The 21,942-nt window shown below is 48.9% G+C and overlaps 1 long non-coding RNA gene across 1 annotated transcript; it reads left to right on the forward strand.

Annotated features, from left to right (window-relative positions):
* The first annotated feature begins 11,726 nt into the window (after positions 1-11,726).
* On the forward strand, positions 11,727-14,575 carry LOC144149350 (uncharacterized). Its single transcript, XR_013318279.1, has 4 exons — positions 11,727-11,813; positions 12,412-12,473; positions 12,940-13,033; positions 14,146-14,575. It is a non-coding gene; the product is annotated as an uncharacterized LOC144149350 (long non-coding RNA).
* Positions 14,576-21,942: the final 7,367 nt, after the last annotated feature.

Below are 21,942 nucleotides of genomic sequence, written 5' to 3' on the forward strand. Positions count from 1 at the left end.
ATCCTGCGGCTGGCACTGCGGCGTAGCTGTCTTGCTGTGGGCTTGTTGAAAGACAGCTGCCGCCTTCGTGCCATCCTGCGGCTGGCACTGCGGCGTAGCTGTCTTGCTGTGGGCTTGTTGAAAGACAGCTGCCGCCTTCGTGCCATCCTGCGGCTGGCACTGCGGCGTAGCTGTCTTGCTGTGGGCTTGTTGAAAGACAGCTGCCGCCTTCGTGCCATCCTGCGGCTGGCACTGCGGCGTAGCTGTCTTGCTGTGGGCTTGTTGAAAGACAGCTGCCGCCTTCGTGCCATCCTGCGGCTGGCACTGCGGCGTAGCTGTCTTACTGTGGGCTTGTTCCAAATATTTATATTCCTTCACTCTAGGTAATTCGCCTTGCTGGATAGACACTACGTCGGTGGTAGCGTCATTGAAAGCCATTATTCCAGATTTTTCTGCACTGAAATTTAATCCGTTCGCTGCCTCGGCTGCAGGCTTTGCCACAACGTCGGTCTCTTCTGAACTGCCGCCGCTTAAGCGGACTCCTGTTGCCTTTCGGTAGCCTCATGGTTTGCGCACTCCAGCGAAACCTCGCTATCTCGCGAAATGTTCATGTTCAGACCGGTAGCCGTTCCAAAGGCCTCCCGCGAATTTGAACCATCTAAACACCTTGCCGAGATCTCCGAAACCAACACAGTCACATCGCCGCTCTCAGTGGACTTACATTGCCCTCTGTCGTGAGCCTCCGGAAATGCACTATCTCCGCTATCTCTCTTAGCCACCTCGCAACGCTGCTGGGCCGCACCGTGGCCGCAACCGTCGCCCCCGACTCGCGCTCCCAGCGTCTGCTACTGGCAGCGCTGGCATTGTGCTTTCCTCGCAAACGAGGTCTTTTACGAGCAACAATTCAAACTCAGGCTTCACTTCTTCCTGCTCGAGTTGAATTTCGTGCTCTAGGTTCTTGTTCTCCCGTTGGAGTCTCTCTTTTTGGAGAGAGAGAGAGAGAAAACTTTAATGAATACTGAAGAGGCTAGCCCCACAAACGGCGGGGTTTGCTACTTCAGATGGGGGTGAACATAGTGAGGTGGCAAAAAAAAAGAAGAGGGGAAGAAGTGCGCACCAACAATGAATAAAAGGGAGAAGAAAATAAAATCAGTTCGGAACGTAGAAAAAATTTACATCACTAGGAGAAAAAATCTGAGGATCCCAAGTTTAAAGAACATCGGTTAGTCCCGTGTCAGACAGAAAAGACAGACAGAAAAAGAGCCTTTGTCCCCCGCGCCGCGTCAGCGTGATTTTGCCACGGACCAAGAAAGTGATGCAGCTCTAAAGAGTGTCCTCGTAGCAGTCGCACTACAGGTCTTTTAGCTGTTTCGCGTTGAGTTGTATGCTGCGGGCAGTAACATAAGACATGCTGTATGTCGTCTCTCACAGAGCACAATGGCGAGTCCGCCAAGCCTATCTTAAAAAGAAAACTACCACTGAAGGCAACGTTCAGGCGTAGTCGGTGAAGGACACCCTCAGTTCTGTTTTGCAGACCTCGCGGAACTGGAAATTGCACTGAGGGTCAATCGCGTGCAGAGGCAAGGGTATCTTAAGAGGGTCCTGCCAAGCTGATAACTGCAGTTTCCATCCAAGCGCATTCACGGCCGTACTTCCGTCTTGTCTGGAATACGGGATTCCAATAGACACAAGCAGATTGTGCGCCTCTTTCGTTGCTCCGTCAGAGATGACGTTCCCCTGGATGCCGGAATGACCACGTAGCCATTGAAGCGAGATGCGGTGCCCGTCTCGTAGCCCTAGTGTGTGCAATATGCGTTTAGCTCACGCAGAAGTTGGCTGCAGTGGTGGGATGGCTTCATCAGTGCTTGCAAGGCAGGCCGCGAGTCGGTAAAAATCACCCATTGTCGAGCGGGACTATTGGTGATGTAAAGGAGTGCCGCCCTAATAGCAGTTAACTCGGTGAAGGTGGACGACGTCTTGTGACTGAGTTTCTCTTTCACAGTTAGTCCCACCGACGGAATCCGAACTCCAATGGCTGACGAGTCAGACTGCACGGATCCGTCTGTATATACGTGAACGTGGCCAAGATAACGCGAACTGATATGCTCCAGCGTGTAGTATCGCAAGGCTGGTTCAGGCAGAGATGATTTCGTGCCTATACCTCGTATGGTGAGGCCTATATCCCATGGTGCAGCTTTACATGGCGGAAAGGCAGGCTTGCTCGGGCGTTCGAAGTTGGCCGATAGGAGGACCTGTACATGCGGGGAAGACACCTGTGCTAGAGGATGGTCTGCACACCGGGTTACGTGACGGATGCTGGTGCGAAGGAACTCTTGGGCTTGGAGTGTCTGGGTGGACATACACCTTGCTTCGTAGAGAGTTCCATTCGTGGATGTGCACCTTGGAAGACCCAGGCAGATTCGCAGAACTTGAGCCTGTGCACACTCTATCACTCTGAAGTTTGTCTTAGACAAACCAATCAGCGCTGGGAGGCTGTACTGCAGGAGGCCAAGGAATAGTGCCTTATAAAGTCGCAGTAGCGAAGGCACTGAGCAGCCCCATGTTTTTCCTGTCAGCATCCAGAAAATGGGCACAAATGAGTGCAGGCGTTCTCTAAGGACACGAATATGGGGGGCCCAAGATAGTGAGCGATCTAATGTAACTCCAAGAAATTTATGGTTGTGAACGTACGGTATTTCTGTTTCATTTATGACCAGAGGATAGCGGGATAAATCCCGCCTCGTAAAGGCGACCGCGGCACACTTTTTCGGGTGAAATTAGCAAGCCGCAGGTGAAGGTACTTTTAAATTGTAAGAATTAAGAGCTTCCTGCAGTTTTGATCGTATACTTCTCCGGTTTTTGCCAGAAGCCCAGATACAGATGTCATCAGCATAGAGAGATATGCTAACACCTTGGGGTAGCACTTTCGTTATCCGGATGAGACAGATGCTAAACAGCACAGGGCTTAGGATTCCGCCTTGAGGGACGCCGTGAGTAATCTCATGCCGCCTTGTGTCGCCTTCCTTGGTGGTCATATAGACGTACCGCTTATGCAAGTAGTTACAGAGCAAAGTGTGCATGCGCACTCGTAGCCCTACAAACGCCATTTCCCTTCGAACAGCTTCATGAGAAACGCTATCGAAAGCCGCCTTGATGTCTAGGAACACAGCTACTGTGATCTTTTTCGCAGCCTTTTGCCGATGAATGTCCCTCACCAAAGCAATGACGTTGTCAACGCTGCTTCTTCCTTCTCTGAACCCTGACATCTCTGGGGGATACACTTTTCTGTCCTCAAGATCCCAGACGAGTCGCTGCAGCACCATTTTCTCCATTACCTTCCCTATGCAGCTTAGTAAAGCAATAGACCGGTAAGAGTTGATGTCGGTTGGCGGTTTTCCTGGTTTAAAGGGGCACTGACACAAAATTTTGAAGGCGAGATAACTTCGGAGATAGATTGGTGGGAACACACATACATAATCTGCAAAATATCAGCGGCGAATACAGCCTAGAACATATTTAAAATCAGTTTTGAAGTGTGCGAAACGCAACCGAGCAGCCAGCAGAGGACCACGCGCAATTGTAAATAAACAACATCCAAACACGTCACGAGTTTGTGTTTGCCGCTTCCGCATTACCGGCGTTTTGCGCCGGCTCGCGCGGCTCGCCGCTCCAATCGGAGGGCCGGAGGGCGGAGCTTCTGCTCTCGAGAACGAACGACCCAATCGTTGGCGGCGGAGGCGCCGTGATTTCGTCAGCTAATCGGGCAGCTGGCCGCGACCAAAGTTCTACAGCGATTCCAGGCACTCTGTTTCTATTACTGTTTATTACCATTGGATGCGAAAACGCGCCGGAGGCACGAAAAGCTCACTGAGCTAGCCGCACGGTCGCTGTGCAGGCGGCGGCCACGGCCGCGAAGTGGCCCAGGCCGGCGCAGGTAGCTCGAGTGATAGCTTGTTACCGCTGCACGAAATTGTCCCCAAGTCCCGACCATGGTGGCTTACGTGAGAAAGGAGTTAATGATGCGATGGCGGGTTGCATTAAAAATTGTCATCTGCACCGCTTACGAGAGCGGCACTCGAATATCCGCCGCAGTGCTGAGCCGAACACATCTGTAGGCGGACCTGTAGGCAGACCGGCCGGCTGCTCCCAGCGCGCGTCTTGCCACCCACCGTCTCGAGCGTCGCGCGTCGTTCTTTAGCCGCGGTAGCATTTGCACTCGCAGCGCCTGCGTCACATCCACGGTCACTTTTTAATTAGGCGCTTCACGAGATCAGTACGTGGGGGCATTCGCAGAAACTGCCGTCGATGCGGATTCGACAGTGCTACGGCGGCTCTGCTCTGTGATATCCCTCCGACGGTCACGTGGTCAGCTTTGTTCACACAAAATCCACAAAATCCATCGTTTCGCGGCACTCGCTGAAACCGAAACTGCGACTGGCCGCATTGAAATTGCCTCTAATTAAACAACCGTCGCACGCTGAAGCAAATGAGGTTTCTACAGGTTATAGGTAGGTCACTAGCTACTTATCGCAACAAAAAAAACAAGATGCAAAATTTTTGTGTCAGTGCCCCTTTAAGGACCGGAACTAGGCGACCAAGTTTCCAGCTTGCTTCCACGCGGCCTGTCTCCCACGACTTGTTGTAGAAGGTAAACAGTTGCCGGAAGGCGTTACCGCCGAGATGTCGCAAAGCTGAGTACGTATATAACGCCATCGGCGCCTGGTGAAGAAAGCAGGTTAACGGACGCTAACGCTGAGATAAGCTCGTGCATAGTGAATAGTTCATCCGTGAGCGTAGCATTCGTACTGGAGAGCCAATCGGTCAGGACTTCTGAAATCATTGCAGAGCTCCGGGGAGCTGTAACCTTGGCGCAAAATTCGTCAGCTACGTCCAGTTCACTGACGCCACGCTGGAGAGTTATTGATGAGAACGGATGAGCTTGACTCGGTGTTGCTCTCAGGCTGCGGAAAACTTGTCAAATGCGAGTCAGCGGTTTGCGGGGATCAAGCTTGGAACAAAATTGTCTCCAACGTTGTCTTGCCAGCTTATTCAGGTGCTTCTGAATGCGCTTCTGGGCATGTCTTGAAGCTCGAATGTCATCTGGTGACAGCGTTTTTCTCGTACGGCGCTCTGCTCTGCTGCGAATCGCGCGAAGGCGTTCATGCTCTCCGTCCACTGGTGCCCACGCCTTTGGCGCCAAGCTCCGCCGTGTTGACTGTGACTGGGCCCTGGCAATAGATTCCGCCAGCTCTTCGCTCGTAGACAATGCAGCAGCATTATCCTCCAGCATGTCTCGGAAAGTCGACCAGTTTACAGTCGACAGTGCGCTTGATGGTACCGCCGCGAACTCCATCAATCATGGTGTACGTTGGGATATGGTCGCTGCCGAAGCTTTCAATGTCTGGGTACCAGGATGCGACAGTCAGAAGAGAAGTGGACACCATAGTCACATCCAACCCGCTTGAAGCCCTGCCCCGAAATAACGTGGGACAACCAGTCCTTTCGATTCCCGGCCGCGGCGGCCGCTTTTCTGATGGAGGCGAAAAGCAAAAACGCCCGTGTGTACGAGATTTCGGCGCACGATAAAGATCCCCAGGTGGTCAAAATTAATCCGGAGCCCTCCACTACGGCGCGCCTCATCGCCTGCGTTGCGTCGGCGCGTAAAACCCCACAATCAATCAACAACCAGTCCTGCTTGGCTGGCCATCGAGCAGACGGTTCCCCCTTGGTGTCGTCTTAACACTGCCCCAAGCTGGATGGTGCGCGTTGAAGTCCCCCGTAAGCAAATGCGGCGGCGATGTAGTGTCCAAGAGTGCTTGCAGGCGCTTAACGCTGAACTTTGCCTTAGGTGCGATGTATCCTGTGATTGCAGTGAAAGCCACCTGATTGTGCTTCACCGTGGCCGCGACATACTCATTCGAGTCATCTGGCTCAACATTATGCACTAGAAAAGTTAAGTCATTACGAATTGCAAGGAGCACTCTGCTGTTTTCTGAGCTCGTCAAAGACCGATGCAGAGAGTATCCCAAAAGGCGGACATCCCGACGCAGTCTGGATTCTGAAATGGCGACGACTGGGAACCTGTGCTTATTGATGAGTTGCCTGAAGTCAGACAACCGAGATGATAGTCCGCAGGCATTCCACTGAAACACTGTTGCCTGATTCCGAAGAGTTTGCATCGGCACCGTCATAGCACTCCTAATAGAAGTTACAGCCAGTTTCGAAGGAAGGGGGTAATGGTGTCAAGTAGAGTAAGGATGGCACGAGTCACAGGAGACGTGAAAGGTGCTAGGACTGACCGTACGTCGTCAATGAGGAAGAGTATTGATGAGCCAGAGTTCGTAGATGGTTGCACGCTCTGGCGGCTCATGCGGTCTTGGCTGGCACGTGTCCAGGCGTGCTGCCGTGGGGCAGCAGGAGCGGTGGGAGGGGTTGAAACTTGCGGAACATGATCAGGCGTCTGAGGTGGTAGCGGCGGGAACTCGGAGAAGTCGAAATCGGTGTTCTGACTTCGCCTCTCTTCAGTGGTTCTGGTGGTGTCGCGACGCGTGCAGCGTTTCTTCGATGAGACCGCCGCCTTCGCTGCCTTGTAGTCCACTTTGTTTTGGATCTTGTACCTATAGATTCAATTCGATTTAGTCAGCATTCTCAACAGAGAACAACAAGAATGCTAGGGCAAGAAGAAAAAGCCGCCATACAGCAGCTTGACAAAGGTCCTTGCCCCTGAGTTTGACAATGGGCACATTGGCAACGAGCACTGAAAACACAAGAAATGAAACCAAAAATTTTTAATTACACAACTAGCAACTAAATATACAGGAATACATAGTTCTACGTAAACAAGGATACCAGGATATACAAGTACAAAAGGAATTTCGCATCAATTTCCTCAAACAGAAATTACACAAGCTCTAAAGACTGGCAACAAACAAAATTAACGCTTTAACATCACGCAGAACGCAATGTGCAATATATTAGAGTATCGTTAGCCAAATACTCTAGAAAAAATGGTTATAGGTTACAAAAATAATTCCTCAATTCTTTAAGGTTGTAATTTGTTATATGTTTATATTCATTAAGAATGTGTGGCAAGTTGTGCTGCAGTGAATGCAATTTATAGTTATTACGAAATTTAGGTATGGACCAGATATCACTATTCCGCGTACACAACGTGCTTGTTGTATGCTTAAGGGAGGCTATGGTCGTCAAAAAATGTTTAAGAGAATCAGAACTAAAATAAAAGGCGCGTAAAATTCGAAACCGGTACATGTGTACTACTTTGACTAAATTGAGGTCTTTGAAGGCTGTGTCGGTTGAAGCGAGATATTCCAGGTTAGCAATGTGGCGGACAATTTTCTTTTGAAACATAAAAATTTTGTTAATATTTGTTTTGCTTGTCGTTGCCCATACCAAACTGCAATAGTTAATATGCGACATAAACAAAGCATGGTAAATTTGAATCTTCGCCTTCCCAGGCAAAAGCCGTCTACAGCGAGATAACACTCCGGTAGCTTGAGCGAGCTTTTACACATAGTTACTACATGTGAATCCCAGTTCAGATGAGAAGTAAAATTAAAATTAAAACGCTGACATCGCGTACACTGCACCGGCTTCTCTTCGTAGTCGTACACCTGGTGTCGAGTGTATCACAGGATGACATATTCAGGTCTCGTGTCAGTGGTGAATATAATCTGTACGACCTCTGATGTCCCCATGCGTCGCGCAGATCGTGCTGGTGTTCTCTGCCGCACGCTCTCAAGTATTTCAATGTCAGTGATGCCCTGAGGTACTCCTCTGATAACTCCAACAGCGCAGCTTGCTGGGCGAGGTTCATAGGCACGCACGGGAATGTCCCCGATCGCTGTTATTTGCAGGAGGCGTTCAGTAGCGTCGGCATTCCTTGTGTCTATAGCCATGAGATTGAGCCTGTAATTTGGTCGCAGCTGCAGCACCCCGTCCGGTGCCTTACCTTCCAGGCTTTCTTTCAGCAACTGTGGATTAAAGGGAGTAATAATTTTTTTTAATCACAGTAAAAAATCACAGTAAGTAAAAATCACAGTAAAAAATCACAGATCACAGTAAGCCCATGCTTTGGGGCACTTGCAGCTGCGTTGCCTGCCGCGATAGACAGAGATCTTATAGATCCTCGACGTCGTTTGGGAGACACAACAAGTTGAAACTCCTCATTGGAGGGGAGTGTGCCGTCTTTAGCGTACTCATAGGTCATGGTGGTCGAAGACTCGGAAGAGATTGAGCTGATGTCGTGATCCATACCTTCAGTGGTGATGTCAGCGCGTGTGGCCGCAATCGCATCCTTTGGTGCAATCCCCGTAGACAGCAATGTTGCAGGAGGTTGGAGAGGCACACTCTGCGGAGCATCAGAAGTGGACGGTAGGCCTAGCGCCCTAGGGGCAGTCGCAGCCATCGAGTTCACCAACGTTCTCCAAGTTCTCCAAGCGCAACTCTTTTGCAAGCTCCAACAACTGCGGTTTTTTCAACGCTTTCAAATTCACGGACGGTCTAGAGTACTGCTTTCCCACTGCTCCAAAAATGTTTTGCGCGAATAACCCACGCGAAAAAAACACACGTCCTACCAGCTATCCTCAGAAGCCTGGTAAAACTCAGTGAATAAAAGTCCCGCACTCACAATTGACCGTCGTGAATTCTGCGAAATCCGAAGCCGCCTTGACGTCCGTGGTGTAGGATCTCGCATCGCTGGCTCCAGGTGTTACGACGTTGCCATCCGACCGCTGCCAACCAGTTTTGGCGACCTTGTCATCCCAGCGCTGACACCAGTTGTTGCGACCGGGTGGGCCGAGCCGAGCCTGGAAGAGGTCCAGAAGCCATAGGCTAACGTAACTGTTTATTTCATAGCGAGAGGTGAGCCGAAGCCAAAGAACAATGCCTAGACGGGCGAGGTTACAATACAGGACTCGAGCAGAGTGATAGCATGGATTCGCCGCTGAAACAGGAATGGGTTATAGCGCTTGCGGGGCTTTTATTTATGCCCAAAAGCGGTAACGGTCAAAACAGCCTTCCCTCTACATTTTGCGCACGCTACGCACTCACAGACACACACAACGCTCTTTCCAGAGTTCGTAAGCAGTCGGTGGCCTCGGCGCACGTTGAGTCCGAGATAGGGGAGAGAGGAGGACTCCGCTGCGATTGCGGGGCCTCTGTGTCCTTGAACGGGTTGCGACGTGCCTCGCTGGGCCGGCAACTGTCAAAGTTTGAAACCGCGCCGAAGCGAAGCGTCTGGCCCAAGCTTGTCCCGACGTGAATCATGAGTCACCGACATGGTGGCGCCTGACTGCTGAAAGGCGCACGTAGTGGCTTCGCCGCACAGCCGAGGAGTGATGCGGGAAAGTACAGCGGCGTGGATCGATTCGTAACAGTGTACATGTCCTCGGCCCCCTGTTATTTCTCATCCACATAAATGGCCTGCCCCTAACTGTGTCTTGTAAAATCCACATGTTCGCCTACAATTGTGTGATTCACCGTACGATAGCTAACGCCTGCGATCAACTAACCATACAACACGATCTGAATAACATTCAGGAATTGTGCGACAACTGGCTTCTCAAAATTAACCCCAACAAATGTAAAGTCTGTTTCATTCACTCGCCGCCAAAACCCTGTCCTATTCCCGTACCAATTCACTAACGTCCCTCTAGAAATAGTACAGTGTTTCAAATATCTAGGTGTCACAGTGTCCTCCGATCTAACTTATAATGCGCATGTTACAAATATTATCCTATCCGCACACAAAATATTGGGATTCGTGCAGCGTCGTCTGCATTGCGCACCACAACACGTAAAACTTATCGCATACACATCCCTCAGCAGGCCAAACTGGAATACGCCTCAGCTATATGGAGCCCGCCTCAAACTTTACCTAATCAATGACCTTAAGTCAATTCAAAATCGCTCTGCCCGATTCATACATTCGTTATATTCTAATGACAAATGCTTCATCCTTAAAAGCCCAATCTGGATTATATGCAGCCACTTTCCCTTCAACGCCGCATATCCACCCTTTCTCTATTTCACTAGCTGTTTCATCCGCCCTCAACCGTCCCCCATACGTCATCCCCCCGAAGTACACTTCTCACCACCCCCTCCACACCCTCCAAGTTTCCCTTTACCGCGCTAGAACTGCTACCTTCTTTCCCCTTGCAGCGAAGGACTGGAACCACCTCCCAAACCACGTCGTCACAATCACACGCCCATCAACCTTCATTAAAATGTAACCAGTCATCTCTGTCAGTGAAACCTTATGGCATTGCTCTTATTCCCACTATATTCACCCCTTATGTGGCAATGTTTTATACCTTGTATACCCGCCCCTTATGTAGCAAATTTTCTTGATGTCGTGTAAATCAACCCTTATGTGCAAATGTTCTTTATACCCTGTATATCCATCCCTTATGTAATACACCTTTGTGGGTTCTTTGAGGAAATAAATTATGATGATGATAGTACCTCTGAAGCATCCTCGGAATAGCAGTCACTGCTGGTGCCCCTGTTCAGACACCCTCTTGCTGCCATTCCACACGTTGAAGAACCATTTCACAACACAAAACCACAACAAGGGTTGTTCAACAAGCATATTGGAGCCATAAAAGAGAATAAATTGGGTGGTGTCGTTTTTATTTCTGTATCTGTAAAAGAATGCTGAAGTTTTAGCCACGGAGGGTTTTATGAATGTGAAAATTGTAGAGTAGCTAATCCGTTCTCTATTCTAGTAAAGCATCGACAAAAGTGAGTTGTGCTTAACACAGCCAACAGTTTTATAAAATGTTCCTTGTAAATGTTTTGTAAATGAGAATTGACTGTTTCAACCAACATTTTTATTGCTTTTATTTTAAATGCAGAGCATTTCAGTAACTCACGATGTCACCCGCGTTGACGTCCGTAGTCCGCACCGTCGTTGTCCCTACTATATATAAAAAAAAATACTATCCGGCGCCCGGTTTCGATCCCTCGACCCTGCGGGTGGAACGCAATGTACATGGTGCTCTATCCACTGCGCCACAAAGCCGACACAGAATGGGACGCTACGAACGCGCCTTATATCGTTGACTCATTCAAATTACTGCTGACGAGCGCTCTCTCGTCAGCAGTTGCCACAAGTGCAACAACATTAACGTAACGCAAACTACTTAACGTCGTGCGCCCCCGGAAATGCTCTGCATTTGATCGTGCCCCTCGCGAGGGGGATGTTTCACTGCGTCTTCTCTCGGTCGCGGGACCCGTGGCGCCATCTGGCGGAGGCGCGGAACAACTCGTAGCACTTCGAAAAGATGCGGCGCCAGCCAGCTGTTGTTTTTAAAGCGTCCCACCTTCCGATTTTTTTTTTTCTGTAGAGTGGCAAAAATTCTACAGTCATTCCTATTCATTCCAGGCAATGAAGTATGCTTGGAAAGCGTGATCACTTGCAAAGGCGGGACTTTTGGTGGTACAATAAATACAGAATGATGGACAGTTGGTATTCATGCATGCTGGAAAACAATGCATCCTTAAACAGACACAAAGGAGAAGGAACGAACTTTTATTGAGCACAAGATGTGTTCAGCTTCCTTCGTCCAGGAGGCTGCGAGTCCAGAGCTCATTCATTACGAGAGCTTTGCCGCTGCGACATTCCAAACAGAACACAAAGAAAACAGCGTGAGGTCATGGACAGTCTACTCTCGCTACCAGGCCACTGCTTGGTGATGATCTCTGTGGACTCATGCGTACGTTTAATTTTTCCTTCTTTTAAATGCAGAGCATTCCTTTAACTCACGATGTCACCCGGCGTTGGCGTGCCTCGGCGTCCGCAACAGCCGTTCCAGGTGCGCCCTCTCCCCCACTCCTCCTCTCCCGCATCACGCTACCCTCCTCGCTCTCAACAATAGGTCCGCACCCTCCCCCTACACTATATAAAAAAATAATACTTACCGGCGCCTGGTTTCGATCCCACGACCCTGCGGGCGGAACGCAAGGTACATGGTGCTCTACCCACTGCGCCACAAAGCCGACACAGAATGGAAGGCTACGAACGCGCCTTATATCCTTGACTCATTAAACTACGTCAAGAAGCTGCTGATACAACGCATTCACTACCTGTGGGCGGAACGCGAGGTACATGGTGCTCTTCCCACTGCGCCACAAAACCGACACAGAATGAAAGGCTACGAACGCGCCTTATATCCTTGACTCATTCAAACTACGTCAAGAAGCTGCTGATACAACGCATTCACTACCACCAACTCCCCAAACACTAAACGTTAACGCAATACACCTACCCCCTATGCGACGCATTTACTCGATTCCCCCTCGCGGGGAGATGGGCCTTTTTTTACTTTTTTCGTCGTGCCTGTAATGACGGCTTACAGCTGTGTTGCATGTTCACTGAGTTCACTGGAGCGTATGTTCGGTCTTCGATTGCAGCAGCTGCAGCGGCAGTGGCGGGTTAACCAACCGATTGCCAGCAATGCAAGATGGTGAATGCGGTGAGTACTTCCAGTTTGTTACGATTGAATGCTTTTAATTCCTCTACTTTTCCGTCTTGCTGTACTGCTCCGTGACTGTTGTCACGAGGCCTTGCACAGAGTTTCCGCGTGGACAAATTAAACGGACGATCGTCGTAAATTTACCGCAGCTTCTCACGACTGTCGGAATGCGTTGGCACTAGCTGCTAATAGGGCCAATCTTAGATGTTTAGCAAACTAGCTGGTTGCTTAGCCTGAGTGTAAATGAATGAAAATGCAACACAGCCAGCCAGGCGGAATAGACAACTGGCTGCCTTGGCATTTACTTACAGCAAATTATTTGCATTACGAAAATTGATGAGGTGTCCCGATCGGTATTCATCACGTTAAAATCACATTCTCGCTGTATTTATTCCCGAATTGAACTTGTTACAAATGTTCCTTTAACCTTCTTCTCGACGCGATTTCCTGTTGCTTTCTCTCGCAGCTTCACCCCGCAGAGCTGGAATCCATGGGGACCTTTTGTGGCTGTGTCCTGACGGATTTCTTGTCTCTAGTATGGCATATGGTCGCAACATAAGGTTGGTATGCACTCGCACTGCTAAAGTCCGTCTAGGGAATTGTCTTGCAATGAAAGACTTTGCAACCCATTTGGCTCTTACACGAAAATAATCGTACCATTTAGTGCGTTGCTATACCCGGTTAATAGCACACGATAACTCAGAGTACAGTGCGCAACACACTTGTCTATAACACCGAGTTTATCTTCAACTAGCTACCTGTTAAAAGTGCGGAAAGAAGCCTTTTACAAAAACTGTCAGGACAAAAGGTGTAAGGCCTAAAAACACCATGCCCTAGTAGTTTTCTTTTTATTGTCACGGTATAAACAAAACTACAAGCATAATTGTTTATTTACACAGGCTTATTTACAGGTTTATTTATTTACTTTCCACATTTCAGAGGAAGGTGACAAACGTCAACACATGTCCAATACCTCTGAAATGTAGAAAGTCTTACGTAGGCCAAACGGGACAGTGTCTTGCACGTTTCCTTGAATGAATACTTCACCTATCAGTCAGAGAAATTCAATGTCTTCGGTTTGCTGGTGCACGGGGTTGACAGCGGGTGTGTCTGAGCGTACGGAATTCATGTCATGTGACTGCCCCTTTTTGTTTCTTTCCGCTCTTAAAGTTTTATCTGTTCTTAGTGTGTTAAAAAGACAGTGTTTGTGTAATAAGCTTCAATTCTAGTAGCCCACTTGTCTTACGTCCGTTGGCAGACCTTGTCCATTTTTGGTGCTTAACTGGGCAAACCACGGAGAACCCTACATATAAAAGTAGTTTACACGAACGGCTAGAAAACTTCTTCCTCCTGCTGAATGTTTCTCCCACTTCTGATTTTAAAGCTGCTGGCAATAGGTCCCTTAAATACGGTTGCTTAGCTTTCTGGTTCAAGCTTGTGAGTTGCTCAGGGTTTCTCCAATGTATACAGAATCAGTGCATTACTTACCACACACAACGCCATGCAAATACTTCCCAAGTGTCCGACATTGGTTGTAACAGCCAAACCTTGCTGTGATGAATTTGCAAGAACAGCCAAATTCTTGGTTTCTGTGGAAATTCCATGCAAGTATTAAGAGCAGTAGTATTGTACTTTCAGTGCCTATCCTGTTTTTCTTTCTTCACCACCGTAGCGCCATCCCGTCTCCCAGCCCTGAGTAGTGGGAGGCCGAGCTGACCATTTCAGCACCAGAGCTACAGCAAGCCCCGGTGCAATGAATGAGCTCTGGACTTGCAGCCTCCTGGACATAGGAAGCTGAACACATCCTCTTGTGTTCAATAAACGTTTATTCCTCCTCCCCTGTATATAAGGCTGCATTGTTTTCCAGCATGCATGAATACCAAGTGTCCACCCTTCTGTATTCAATGTACTAGCTGTAAAGCTCCGCCTTTGCAAGTGATCAAGTTTCCGAGCCTTCTTCATTGCCTGGAATGAACAGGAATGGCTGTAGATTTTGTTGCCATTGTACGAAAATAAAAGCAATAAAAATGTTGGATGAAACAGTCAATGCTCATTTACAAAACATTTAGAAGGAGCATTTTATAAAACTTGGCCGTGTTAAGCATAAATCAGTTCTGCGGACGCTTTACTGGAATAGGGAACGGATTAGCTACTCTGCAATTTTTGCAATCAAAAAACACTCCGTGGCTAAAACTTCAGGATTCACTTACAGGCTTCATAAATAAAAACGACACCACACAATTTATTTTCTTTTATCGGCTGCAAAATGAATATGCTTGTACAACAACCCTTATTGTGGTTTCGTGTTGTGAAATGGTTCTTCAACGTGTGCAATGGCAACTACTACACACTCTCGGGTGACTGAACAGGTTCAGCAGCAGAGTGACTGCGATTCCGAGGATGCTGCAGAGGTAATATCATCATCATATTTTATTTCTTTAAAGAACCCACAAGGGGTATTAAATAAGGGTTGGATATACAATTTATAAAGGACATTTGACACATAGGGGGTGGGTATACAGGACATCAAGAAAATTTCTTACATAAGGGGGTATATACAAGGTATAAAAACATTGCCACATAAGGGGTGAATATAGTGGGAATACGAACAATGCCATAAGGTTTCACTGACAGAGCTACTCGAAGAAATAAGGCGCGCTCATGCAGTACATATGCAATGCTACTACAAAACCCGATATAATAGCACTACAGGAGACAGAATGTACACCACACATGGCACGTTACGTTACACACCTCTCCGGGAATCTTCCACCTCGGGTTGCCACCTTCACGTCACGAACCATCACTGTCGTACATCAAATTGATGGCTGCAGCATTAAGCATGTACTCATAGAAGTTGTGCCTCGTACCGTAGGCCAACTGAGTGTATTTATGTTAAACATCTACAGCCCGCCAAACCATCGCCGCGATACTTTCGAATACTTAATAATGAAAGCAGAGAGAGCGGCGGGCAGAAACTGCCTGATAATAGTAGGAGACTTCAACGCGGCGCATCCGGTGTGGGACTACAACTACGCCATGCGAAAGAGCAACAAGCTCCACACTACCATTCAGCAACACCGTCTAACAGTCCTCACTGACCCAACAAATCCAACTCGTATCGGGAACAGCATCACAAGGGATACTAGTCCTGACCTAACACTGATCAAAAACGTTCCACAAGCAGAGTGGCAAAATCTGGAGGAATCGCTGGGCAGTGATCACTATATTGTCCAGATTCTCATCCCGACTGCTCCTTTGCGTCGAATACTCAAGTCCACGAAAATGACTGATTGGACCCCCTGTCGCAAGCACAGAGCCCAAAGCGACACAACCGTCATAAGATAACTTGAGCAATGGATCGTGGACCTGCACTACGATGTAAACAAACACTCGAAAGAGATCGCCCTCACAACAGAAGCGCCTGCAGTGGACTCCCACCTCCTCCATCTCTGTGAAGCACGCAAAGGCCTCCAACGAAGATGGAAGAGGAAGCAACATACCAGAAAGCTAAAATGCAGGATATCAGAGATATATCGCGGCAAGCAGTGGAGTACGCGGCTGAGCTCACGCGACAAAACTGGTGTGAGCTCTGCGAGAGATTACAGGGTGCTCTGGGAACGGCAAAGATATGGAAGCTTGTCCGCTACTTGCTGGACTCCGCGCAGGATAAGCTAGAGAGTCAGAAAACAATCCAGCGCTTGCTGCACTCTCATCGTGGCAGTGACGAAGAGGTACTGGATAAGCTTAAAGACAAGTACATTGGCACACCTTTACCTCCCGTGCCTCCTCGCACGTACGCTGACCTTCCCAACCCGGAGCTGGGCAAACCAATAACGACCGAGTAGGTCTGGCAGGAACTTCAAGCCTTGACCCGCAACACCACTCCGGGTAAAGACAAGGTCACTAACAAGGTACTCAGGAACCTCGACGACACAAGCATCCAAGCCTTAACAGGGTACTTCAATGAACACGGATCTAAATATGCGCCCTCAGACTACTTAAAAAGCACAAGGATATCCTAAAACCAACTGTACTAATATGGACGCCAGGTCACGCAGGGCTCGATGGAAACGAGCCAGCACATGCTACAGCCCGAGCATGCACCCTCCGGGCACCGCACCAGTCGCTCCGTGATCCAGAGCCTATCCAGCAGCAGTACCATGCACTTCTGCAACACCACCGCCTTGCCAGATGTACCACCGCACCAGAAGCTCACCCGAGAGGAGGATGTAGCCTGGCGGCAACTACAGACAAACATGCCCCCACCTCAGCTTCCACCCCACAATATATCCACCAACATGCCCACACTGCAGCGAACATCCAACACTGTACCACACCACGTGGGCTTGCCAAAACACACCAGCAGCCCCCATTATTCGCACCCCCACCCTCGAGCAGTGGGAGGCCGTGCTGTGCAGTTCGGACCCTGAGCACCAGCGACAGTTGTTGGACCGGGCACGCAGGACTGCAGCCGTCGCAGCGGCCCTGGACTGAGGGCTTCTCCCGCTTTCAAGCACGAACCTCTTTCACTTGAACAAATGTTTCACCACCGCCACCATCACTGACAGAGATGACTGGTTACATTTTAATGAAGGTTGATGGGCAGGTGATTGTGACGACGTGGTTTGGGAGGTGGTTTCAGTCCTTCGCTGCAAGGGGAAAGAAGGTAGCAGTTCTAACAGGAAACTTGGAGGGGGTGGATGGTGTGGTGTGGAAAAAGAAAAAGGAAAAAAAAAACGAACGCATGAGAGCGCACAAATCACCACTTAGAAGTTAGCAGCAGTCTGGTAGCGAGAGTAGATAGCCCATGACGTCAGGTTTTTTGGGGAATTCTGTTTGGAATGTCGCAGCGGTGAAGCTCTCATTTACCAAGTGCGGTGTGCGGCAGTGTGATCGTGTGTTGGAGCGGGGCGAATACAGCGCAAACTGGGCGTCTTGTAACGCAATTCGGCATCAAAACAGTCGGCATCGCGTCATCGAGAGTTGTCGAAGACGTTTTCTTACCCGCCGAACTTTTGTGAACGTGAACTCGGCCGGATTTCGCGGTATCGTGGTGTGGTGCGTAGGACTCGCCGCTTCGTACGTCTTTGATAGAGTTCGTGTGTCCTGTGTACTAAATGCCTTATGACGACGAAAAGACGCTACCTGCGTCGCTTGCTATGCAAAGGTGAATGCCGCTCTGATATAACTTGATAATGGGAATGCTATTCAATGGCCGTTGTGTAAGAATTTCTTCAGAGGAGTTCAAGACGCCAAGAAATTAAGTCGCTGTAAAAACGACAAGGGAAGTGTGCATGGCAGGTGGAGCATTTGCTGGTGAATAAAATGCATCTGAGTACATCATGTATAATGTGTACGTCATGCTGTTCTAGCTCGAGGCACATACCATCACGTAGCCACCCACCAAGTTACTAATTCTAGCTCGGAGCATTCCCATCATTCCCATTCCCATTACATTCCCAACTGGGACCAGCAGTCTTTTGGTCCCAGTTGAGAATTTGGTCGTAAACCAGTTCAACTGGGACCTGCAGAAACCAGCACAATATGGTGGAAATCGAACCCACGGTTACTGCAAGGAAATTCCGACTGTGCATAAGTGACCCCGTCCCAGCCCATGGAAGAGGACGTGAGCGTGTGACAACACGTGGGAAGAACGTTCAGGTCCCAGACGGAAGTGTGCAACTGGTTTTTAGCTGGTCCAAGATAGGAATTAGCTGGTGCTAACTGGAATAAACTGGTAATCAACAGGTCCCAGGAGAAAATGTGCAATACCGCAAGTTGGGCTAGTTGGTGCATAATTGATTTGTTTGGTGAGACTGGTGCTGTGCAGACAGAATGATCACATTGTCAGGGTACTGGTCGAGGCATTCTTTATCAAGGAACATAATAGCAAGTCATCTATCGCTCTTCAGGGGAAGGAGCACGCGCTAATCGGCACCATGTTTGTCTAATCTATGATTTGTATTCATGTATAAATTGTTTTTTTTTCTATAAACCGGTAATTGCGAGTAAGCGCTTGTGTGTGTCGCTCCTGTCTATCCACGTTTTTTGTGCGCTTTGAAGTTTTCAATCGGAAATGTGCAACTGGTTTTCAGCTCGTCCAAGCTGGGAATTTAGCCGGTGCAAGCTGTAATAAACTGGAAATCAACAAGCACAGCACTCTAGCCACAGACATTTGACCACAGACAACGCTGATTCTTGGAAGTATAAGCGTGACATATAAGGAGAATGCCTGTAAAAGTTATTCGCGCCGTGTCGCGAGCTCCCACGTCGGATATACGTGCATGCATGCAGCAATTTCTGCATGCCTAGTTTGGTCTACCACGAAAATACGCAAACAACGCCGACGCACAGAAGGTGAAGAATGCAGCGAGGAGAGAAACGAAGAGGAGGAGCGAACATGATCCCAAGTGGCGGGGGCCGATAGGCAACTCTTGGAGGCAGTGATTTCCCTACATACACCGTAAGGGGTGTATGTAGGGATCTCCCCTCCCCCATAGTCTCTCTGGACCCTCCTTCTCGAATATCTAAATTTTACTCGTGTCAATTCTTGTATTACGTTTGGGCAGTTTGGTCAAGCCCCAATGAAAGGATGTGAAGGACCACGTTACTTCATTGATTGGGGGCCGTTCTTTGTTTACAGCTCTGATTTTTGAAGAAACTCTTTTGACGCCTACATTTCAACATCATCATCATCACCAGCCTATCTACGCCCACTGCAGGGCAAAGGCCTCTCCCATTATTCTCCAATTACCTCGGTCCTGTGCCACCTGTGACCAATTTATCCCCGCGAACTTCTTGATCTCATCTGCCCATCTAACTTTCTGCCGCCCCCTGCAACGCTTGCCTTCTCTAGGGATCCACTCTGTTGCCCTTAATGACCAGCGGTTATCTTGCCTTCGCATTACATGCCCTGCCCACGTCCATTTCTTCTTCTTAATTTCTACTAATATGTCCTTAACACCAGTTTGCTCCCTGACCCACTCCGCTCTCTTCTTGTCCCTTAGTGTTACACCTATCATTTTCCGCTCCAGTGCCCGCTGAGTCGTTCTCAATTTAAGTTGAACCCTCTTAGTGAGCCTCCAAGTTTCTGCCCCGTAGGTGAGTACCGGTAAAATGCAGCTGTCATGCACTTTCTTTTACATAAACTTTCTTTCATCTACATTTACAACACCCTAAAATAAGGGTGTGGGCAGTGGAGCTAGTCCCTCCGAACAGTGGCGGTCCCAAGGGGGGGGCGAAGGGGGCGGTCGCCCCCCCCCCCCCCAAAGAGGTCCTCAGTTTCTTATTTTTAGTTTTTTTAAGCATTCCACTTGCGCGAATTTAAATTCCAGCGGGTTGCACCACATACGCGCACACGCCTCCATGGTTATCACCACCTCCTCAGAATTGGTGCAAGGAAGGAAGCGGCCTTTATTCGCCTCGCCCCCCCCCCCCCCCCAAAAAAAAAAAAAAAATCGCCCCCCCCAAAACCGATCTCTGGGACCGCTACTGCCTCCGAAGCACAGGAGCACTAAAAAACACGTCCGCTCAACTCCGAAGCGCCGACCGAACTCCCGTGACGCATACGAGCGTACGAAGTACCCTCTAATCTACGCGCTACCCTTCTAAGTTGCGGAGAATTCAACATTGCATCTAACGCGTCAACATGGCACAAAAGTTCGCTACCTACCACATAGAAAAACTTCACACAACGTTTCTACACTGCAAAGTTGTCACGGCGCATTCACTGCAAGCCTGCAACGGTGGCTGGATGTGGATATGGCTCTTCCCTTTGTAACGCGTGGCGGTGTGGATGGGCCGAGAGCGCAGCATCACATTCTACATGCACAAGTCACACTTGACCATCAAATGAATTGAGCAAGAAAACCAACTGTATGCATGGGGACAGCGAGTACATACTTACTTAGAAATACATCTGCTCTTCATGCTTTTATAGCAAGCAGAGGAAAGTCCTCCAATAGAGAGGGTGGGCTTGTCGCAAAATAAGATTTTTAGTGCTACTTTCGGAATTATGCATTTTAATGTAGGCATATACAAATCAGCATGCGGATTTGAAAAAACTTTCTAATCGATAGGTAGTTATAATGTTCAGTAAGTCATAAAGTTTTAATAAATACCAGACAAATATTCCCGCCATCTCAACACCATTCAAGAAGGGTGTTCAATATTTTAACACCCTTTTTCCTAAAAGGGTGTAAGGCTACAAATTAGGGTGTTGGAAACTAAGAAAAAGAGTGAAGAAAAAGGGTGTACGAGACCTACAACCTTGGAGGTATTTTATACCCGTTTGCACGGGTGGAAAGAACATTTTCTACAAGCGGGGTATGTTTTGTACCTCACGATATTTCACACAACATAAATTGGCATTATTTATTACAAGTGAAGCTGTTTAACTTTGAACTAGGTTCGGTGGCGTTAGCAAAAAAGACATACAAAACGAACTGCGTCCCCTGTAAAGGGTGCACCATGCACCACCGCAGATAAGGTATTATGCCAGTGAAGCCGGCTTTGTAGCCTCTTCGAGTGGTATCACAGAAGGCGCAAGCGTATACGCGCCTCTTACTACACCATTTCAAAGGTACTAGTCTTTTTTGGATTCTAAAATGTAAAAAGAATTGGCGCAGCTTGCAACGGTGGTGCAAGGCTGGAGAAACAGCATAGTTGGTGGTCGACCTAGCTTGGTTCCTTCTTGGATCTGCTGTCAGTGCGGGGGACACACTGGAACGGCCTCACCCCTGAGAGCTTATCTTAGCTTAGCAAGAACATCGCAAAGCCTAGAAAACGTAGCAAAACTTAGCGACACCGGACGAAACTAGGTGGACCTGCAGCTGCGCTGTTCTTTTTTTGCAACTGAACATTTTTTTCAACACCATACAGAAAGCCAAGCGTGCTGCCGTCGTTCAACACCCTTTTTGCCACACAACTATATTTTTTTAGGGGCGAAGCTCCTCTTGCTCGGGGCACGCGCCGTATCCACTAGTTCTCGAGGCGACAGCTCCTCTTGCTCGGGCAAGTCCCTCGGCGCGCCGTGTCGGCTAGTTCTCGAGGCGACAGCTAGAGGCGCAGCTGTGCAATAGTTCATAGGTTGTCCGCTAGAACGCGGCGCGGCACACACCTGTACTCCTCCGTCTCCGCTGCTCCGCTGCATACTCGGGCGCGCGCGCTAGTTAGAGGCGTCCGCCATCTCGAGCAGCACACGCTACCTACGCTGACGCAACGCTACCTCTGCAGTGCTCTGCGAGGACACGTTGACCACTCAACAGAGTTCACGCTGGCCCTGCTACACGTTCGCTCCCTCAACGCCCATGCGAAAGTCGTCGAACACGATCCCGTACTGACCGCAGCGGACGTACTCTGGTTCCCCTATAACAACGTGTCGAGTCTTTATGTGATGTGTGGGCGAATGTTTCACGGTTTTACCGATAAGCATCGGGGCTTCGCCCCACTCATCATCATTCACTTC

The sequence above is a fragment of the Haemaphysalis longicornis genome, unplaced genomic scaffold (assembly GCF_048455015.1).
Source record: "Haemaphysalis longicornis isolate Haplotype H1 unplaced genomic scaffold, Haemaphysalis longicornis Haplotype H1 scaffold_8, whole genome shotgun sequence".
NCBI classification, from domain to species: domain Eukaryota; kingdom Metazoa; phylum Arthropoda; class Arachnida; order Ixodida; family Ixodidae; genus Haemaphysalis; species Haemaphysalis longicornis.